The 7,108-nt window shown below is 34.6% G+C and overlaps 1 protein-coding gene across 1 annotated transcript in view; it reads right to left on the bottom strand.

Moving 5' to 3' along the window:
* Positions 1-6,040: 6,040 nt before the first annotated feature.
* Positions 6,041-7,108, bottom strand: part of LOC107755620 (cyclin-dependent kinase 14-like) — a 169,345-nt gene continuing 168,277 nt past the window's right edge. Inside the window, exon 13 of the mRNA XM_016572512.1 lies at positions 6,041-6,955. The gene's annotated coding sequence lies outside the window, so the exon portion shown is untranslated. The remainder of the gene's footprint in view (positions 6,956-7,108) is intronic.

Genomic DNA, 7,108 nt, shown 5'->3' with positions numbered 1-7,108 from the left:
AACTTTATTTCAGGGTAAAACAACAATAAACTACATTTACAGAAGGACATTACATCTTCCATAATAACATCACATACAGGATTCTAACAAATAATGCAATCCCTACTTTAATATAGTCTAAGTTTCGTTCGTTATAAAGTGGCCAGTTACACGTCTAGGTTCCAGAAACGCTCTCAAAAGTCTGCATTATTTCAGTGCATCTTACAAAAAAGAAAAACAGATATAGGCAAGTGAAGCGAAAACACAGATTCAGTGTTCAGCACAGCGGATGCATGTTCAAACTCCACGCGTTTCCCAACGAGAATATACGGATATGAATCAGTCGGAGGGGCGTTCGTGAGCCTGAACGCTGAATATATACTGTATATACAGCCTAGTATTTAACAAAGATTACAAAAAGATTAAATATTCACAGATGAATTGAGAATAACATGGTATTGACAGCACATTCCAAAGCAGAGCAAACCAGGAATCTAAAGCTGTTCCCTTTTCATGGTAGATTTACATTTATATATCGATTTATTAACTATAGAAGCCCCTTTCTGCCACCGAATAAAAAAATGTTAAAAAAGTAATCGTGACTTTTTTCTCGCAGTTTAATTTTTTTTCTGAGAATTGTGATATAAACTCGCAATTGCGAGAAAAAAGTCAGAATTGTGAGATAAAACCGTCAGTTTTGAGAAATAAAGTCATAATTGTGAGATATAAACTCGCAATTGTTTTTTCTCGGAATTGCATGAAACTCACAATTGCATGTTATAAAGTCAGAATTGCGGAAAAAAGTCAGAATTTGGAGATTTAAACTCGAAAATCTGAGAAATAAAGTTATAAATTGATATATACTCGCAATTCTGACTTTTTTTTCTCAGAATTGCAAGATACAAAATCGCAACTGCAAGTTATAAATTAGAAATTGCGAGATATAAACTTAATTGTAAGAATAGCTTTTTTCCTTCAGAATTGGACTTGATAACTCGCAATTGCGTCAGAATTGTGAGAAAAAAATTGTGAGATATAAACTTGTAATTGTGTGTTATAAAGTCTGAGGGAAAAGAGACTATTTTCTTACAATTTAGTTTATATCTTGCAATTCTGAGAAAAAAAGTCAGAATTGGCAGATGTAAGATTGCAATTGCAAAAAAAAAAAAAAAAGTCAGAATTGTGAGATAAAAAGTCGCAATTACCTTGTTTTATTTTTTATTCAGTGGCGGAAACAGGCTTCCATAAATAATCAACTTTGAAGCAAGCGCCAATGATTATGCAAACATGATGTCTCTTCTTTTGTGTGTGTTCGTAGTCGTCACAGTGCTAAATGTGCAACAATCGTGTTATTACTTTACTCCATTCCTTTTTCTTGCAAAAAAGGAGACTCTGCACACCTTAAAGGGGTTAATAATGTTCTTTTTAGCAACATCATATGACCCCTTTAAAGTGGCGATGAAATACAGCATGTCGCATGTAAAGCTGCGACCAACACAAAGGCAGGAGGAGCTCTTACATGTGTCAAGCACGTCGCATGGAAATAATTGGGCTGCTAATACTGGCTGGAGTCCTTTAATGCCGCAGCAGGTTTGGAGGCATTAATGCGGCTCCGTCACGCTGCGTTTCCACAGAATTGCAGCTCTCTTTATAGTCGCAACGTTTAAAAAGTGTAAATATGTAAGTATAAAATGGTTAGTTGAATAAAGGCCACGTTCACACTGCAGATTGATACGGGTGTCACTCCTCTTCACCAACATTGCAAAATAATCCTTTTCTTTCTCAGTATTTTTGTCGTTTTCCAGTAGAGTAAAAGAATCAAACTACTAAGATATTAAGTTTTGTTTTCTGAAAAATTTATCAAAATTGAGCTCATACTTAAAAACAAGAACAAAAATGGAAGCTTGTTTCCATCATAGAATAAAAACGTAAAAAATGTAATTGCACATTTTTTATCTCAATTTTCTGCCAATTCTGATTAAAAAAAGTCAAAATCGCCAGAAACTCAGAATTCTGTCTCACTCACAATTCTGACTTTTATATTTTAGTTTATATTTATAATATATACTCTTATAGTTTATATCTCATAATTGCCTGTTTTATTTTTTTTATATCCCGTGGCGAAAACAAGCTTACATAAAAATACCAACCAATGAGGTAAGAAAAATTAAAATTTAATTTAAAAGTAAAGTTTTAAGCAAAAACCATTTTGATAATTTCTAATTTTTAAAAAAATAATTTTTCAGAAAACAATATTTAATATCATATCTTTATGCACCTCAAATAAATCTATCTTGATTTAAGAATGTTAAGAATATATGCACTGGAAAACAAGACAAAAATACTGAGGAAGAAAATCTTTTTTGTGTGTTTTATAGCATTGAATTCACTGATATGCACCACTTTTGTGCACCGTATTTTAGTGCATGTTTCCTGTTATTTCATCTGCATTATTCCTTTAGTGAATTGGGTGCTAAAATACATTAATGTCTTTATTTATTAACATTTTTTTTGTCTGAAGCAGCAAACACGAACGGGTTAGACTGCTAATAATCATGTTTCTAGTTTATGAGACGCCAAATTGTTGCTTAAATTCATTACGAGTGATGAACAGGTTATGCAGTGTGTACGTGGCCTGACCGAATTTACAGGTGCAAAACACGACCTTTTATAAGCTGGAATGTTGCACAAACATGTTGAAAAGTGCATTCGCAGTAAGCGTTGACCTTTTAAAGTCCATAAACATCATTGCTCTTTAACTAGTCCTCTGACTGTTAGTCACACCATTATGACTAAAGCTGAATCAAGAAGTTCATTTTGCACAAATATGAATAATAAAAAAAAAAAGAATCATGTCTGGATTTTTACCATATAATAACTGCAAAGGCATGATGTGTCACTGGACGTCATGCACGTCTGTACACATTCCATTCGCTTCTGATTTACCGTATTGTCCCGAATATAAGACGATGTTTTTTTCTTGGAAATACATCTGAAAAAACGCGGTCGTCTTATATTCAGGGTCTAGACTTTGACATGTCAATAATACACCCACAACAATAGGTGGCGCCAAATACGCATAAAACGAGTGTGCCATGAAATACGTAATGTAATGCGTGTTGTAAAGATCGCGAGTTAAAACAAAAGAAAAAGAAAACCTGACAGCTGCATGAGTCGTGACTGTCACGTTAGCCTGATGGGACCAACTCTACTTCTACTGTTAATAAGATTTTGGTAGGCTACTATTAGATGGATAGCCTAAATGTCCTAATTCAGATGGGCTACCTGTTTTTTTTTTTTAATGGTATATCAAAAAGTGTGTATTTTTTAAATGTGATTGTTGGTACATTTTACCAATTTTTACCATACTTTCAAAACAAAAATTAAAATGGGACAAATATGCAATATGAAAATAATTGAAGACAAAATGTGTTTTTAAAAAGCCTTTTTCCAAAAGGTACATCTGGAAAAAGGGGGGTCGTCTTATAATCAGGTTCGTCTTATATTCGGGCCAATACGGTATTAAATAATCTGTTGCTAAACAGGTGTGTTACTGTACAAATCTGAACTCATTTTACTTCTTTATTCGATCCATGTTAACAGTGCAGAGCCAAACATTGCTATTGTTCAATTAGCTCTTGCACTTATAGAAAGCAAAATTCATTGATATTTTACAACAAACTGACAAAAAGAGAAAATACCGTACACAAATGGAGATTATATTATTATGTTGAACGTCTGTTGTACAGAAACCAAATGGACGGACATGAACAGGAAGAGTATTAGTATTCAGATACGCAGGCCAGGAGAGTAGTGCACTTTGGGAAGGTTCTCCACTCCATCTCGAAAAGATGTTTGAGAAATGCATTAGCTTCATCAACAGCACTTCACTTTGAAATGCTAAAGGTCTGTTCACACATAATGCATTCTTGCATTTATAAACAGCTAGAAAAGACGCTTTAAACTTGTTTTTATCCTTATGTTGTTAACCTGCTTTTCTTGAAACTGTGATTTTTCTCTCATTTAGGGTCATGAACATGTACGCAAAGTTTTGACACTGGTGTGTTTTGGAATGTGTACAAAATTTTTCTGTTTCAAAAACTTTTCAATTTAACACATTTCAATTTTAATCCATTTCATGGTTAAAAGCAGGTGCTCAGACCTAAAATAAAAATAAATCTGTATTTTGTTTGGTATTTGCATTTATTATGCATTTGGCAGATGCTTTTACTTAAGAAACGTACGCTGCGTTGAAGGCGTACATTTTTATTAGTTAATGAATATGACTTTTGTTGGCAATCGAACCCATGATCCTGCTGTTGGAAGTGGCATGCTTCTAAAATTTGAGCTTTAGGAACGTATACACAACAATACAAAAAATTAAAATAGAAAATAAATAAAATTATAAGTGTAAAAAAACAAAACAAAAAACAATCATATGTTCTCGTGAACTTTTTCATAATGCATGAGAACTTAATTTTAAAGGTTTACTGTTTTGACCTGATTTTGTTTTTCATAAAATGATTTTTTTGTGTGTGTGAATAGTATTGAATCTAATTCGGAGAATCTAAAGTAGTCCTGTAGCTTAAATAGTAGTACAAACAACGACAAGGTCATGGGTTCGATGTATACTTTGTAAATGTATACTTTGAATGCAATGTACTTTACTTTGGATAAAAGCACCTGCAAAATGCATAAACAAAAAAATGTAGCGCTCATGCAACAAAATACAGAGATGTCCATCTAGCACAGACAGACAATTAAAAAAAAAAAAACAGCACGTCCTGTGCGAACATCCTCTAACAGTTCAAAGTAAAGTTTGGGGTGTTTTAATGATCAGTTAGTGAGTGCAATTCGTTCTAAGATTGTCATGGGCCTTCGGATGGAACAGTGAAAACAGATTCATTTCCAAATGTGGACGAGTGAATTTCTTTCTCATGCACAGTAGCACCAGTGCAAGCGTATTGCCTGTATTTAACACTCAACGCACATGTAAACACACACAGATGTGCACGAGACTCGCAGTTATCTGCCGTTAGTGATGGTGTTCATTGCTTTAGCGCAGTCCCTGCAGTGAGTGAATGTGCACCATCAGGCTGCAACCGCATCGTCAGTGCGATTATCGTTATTTCTAGGGATGCACCGATATGAAATTTCTTAGCTCATACAATAGCCGATTATTCCGAATATCTGCCGATATCGATAATGATTATTCAGAATGATATCTGCCAATACCAATAACCAATTATTCAGAATGATATCTGCCGATACGATAACCGATTATTCAGAATGATATCTGCCGATACCAATACTGATAGCTGATTATTCGGAATGATATCTGTGTATACCGACAACCGATTATTCAGAATGATATCTGCTGATACCAATACCAATAGCCGATTATTCGATTTTCTGCTGAAATCGATAGCTGACAGCAATATCAGCAATACCAATGACCGATTATTAAGAATGATATCTGCCGATACCGATACGATTATTCGGAATGATATTTGCCTATACCGATTATTCGGAATGATATCTGCCTATACCAATTATTCGGAATGATATCTGCCTATACCAATACGATTATTCAGAATGATATCTGCCGATACTGTTTATTCAGAATGATATCTGCTGAAATTGATAGCCGATTATTCAGAATATATGCAATACCGATAGTTTAGTTTTCTTAAGGAAAAAAAAAATCTCCCAACTAATGCTATAAACTATACAGGGAGCCTTTCATTTGGTACATCATATTAGAGCTTAAAATTAACGACAAAACTATATTCAATGCCATTTATTTTCAAATATAATCATCACACTCAAATTAAAAATTTTTGTATACAACGCAAGATAATTTTCATAAAAACTTGTTTTCATGAAAGATTTATTCAAACATATAATTAACAGCAAATAAGCTCCCTCTAGTGTTTAACTTTCCTGAGCTAAATGCAACGTTAAGTGACATTGTTCATAACCTTTTCATAACGTTTCATTTGACATTTTTTTCTGTTAAAACGCTGATTGAGGGACTACATGAGACATGATACATCACCTTCAGATGTTCATTCATTTTAATTTCGTGCGAAAAGACTCGGTGCTGCCCCTTAAACTGAAGCACTACAGCAATACGTCACGCCACATTTAAGAGCGTCAAAACGGCATTTATTGTTTGAATTTAATAATAAAATGTACATGATTTGAAAGCTGAGACTTTGTTTTTTTATCAGAAGTAACATAGCACAAAGATCTTTGCGATTATTGGATAGGAGGCGCAATACAAATAATGTTCTGCGAAATGGAAACTGGATCTGGCAACCCTGGCTTGAACTATGGGTGATTTATAGGGTTGCTGATTCAACAGCGCTGCGTTAATGCGTTATTATTGCTTTAACGTTGACAGCCCTAAATTCAACACAAGACAAGTTGCTGTCTGACATGTTTTTCTGCCACCTTTTGATTGGCTATTTTTAAATAATCGGTCGTTGGCTGATAGTGCAGATAATTATCGGCCGATACATCGGTGCATCCCTAGTTACTATTGTGGGAATTATTGTCATTGTTATTGGGAGCGCAGCTGGACCATACCATAGCCAACAATGTGGAAGATTGCAGGAAATGCGAAATGCCAGCTTGGTCTCGATAATGCGTGATTGTGCGTGAGAGGGCATTTGGTTTGTTCTCTCAGATAGACACATATTTAACTGTACAAACATTCGTATATAGGTAGCTACATACACAAACAGTTCGTATTAATTGCCTTTTGAAGTCCGGACGTCGTTCGCATGCCGTCGATATGGGAATGTTACACGACATTCCTGATGGTAAAACTCAGATTTGACTGAATTGCTCTCAGTCCCACATGGAAGGTCAAACCAGCCAGAAATGAAATAATTTAAATAAACATGAAGAGCCGTTCCCGTCTCGTTCTCCTCTTTGTTCTTTTTCCATCTTGAAGGCTGACAGCGCCAACCTGCAAAAAAAGAGAGACAAAAACATTCAACATCAGTCCTGATGTTCACTTTTAAGAACTGTAGTTTTGTCATGACAATTCTCGGAGGGATTGGCATGGTAATGTACATGACAATGTTAATGTATTTGGTCTTGGCAGAATAGATCTGCTACG

Source organism: Sinocyclocheilus rhinocerous, unplaced genomic scaffold, assembly GCF_001515625.1.
Source record: "Sinocyclocheilus rhinocerous isolate Xijiao unplaced genomic scaffold, SAMN03320098_v1.1 scaffold1253, whole genome shotgun sequence".
Taxonomy (NCBI): domain Eukaryota; kingdom Metazoa; phylum Chordata; class Actinopteri; order Cypriniformes; family Cyprinidae; genus Sinocyclocheilus; species Sinocyclocheilus rhinocerous.
Note: the sequence above shows the minus strand (reverse complement) of the source record. Positions and strands in the feature narration are given on the sequence as shown.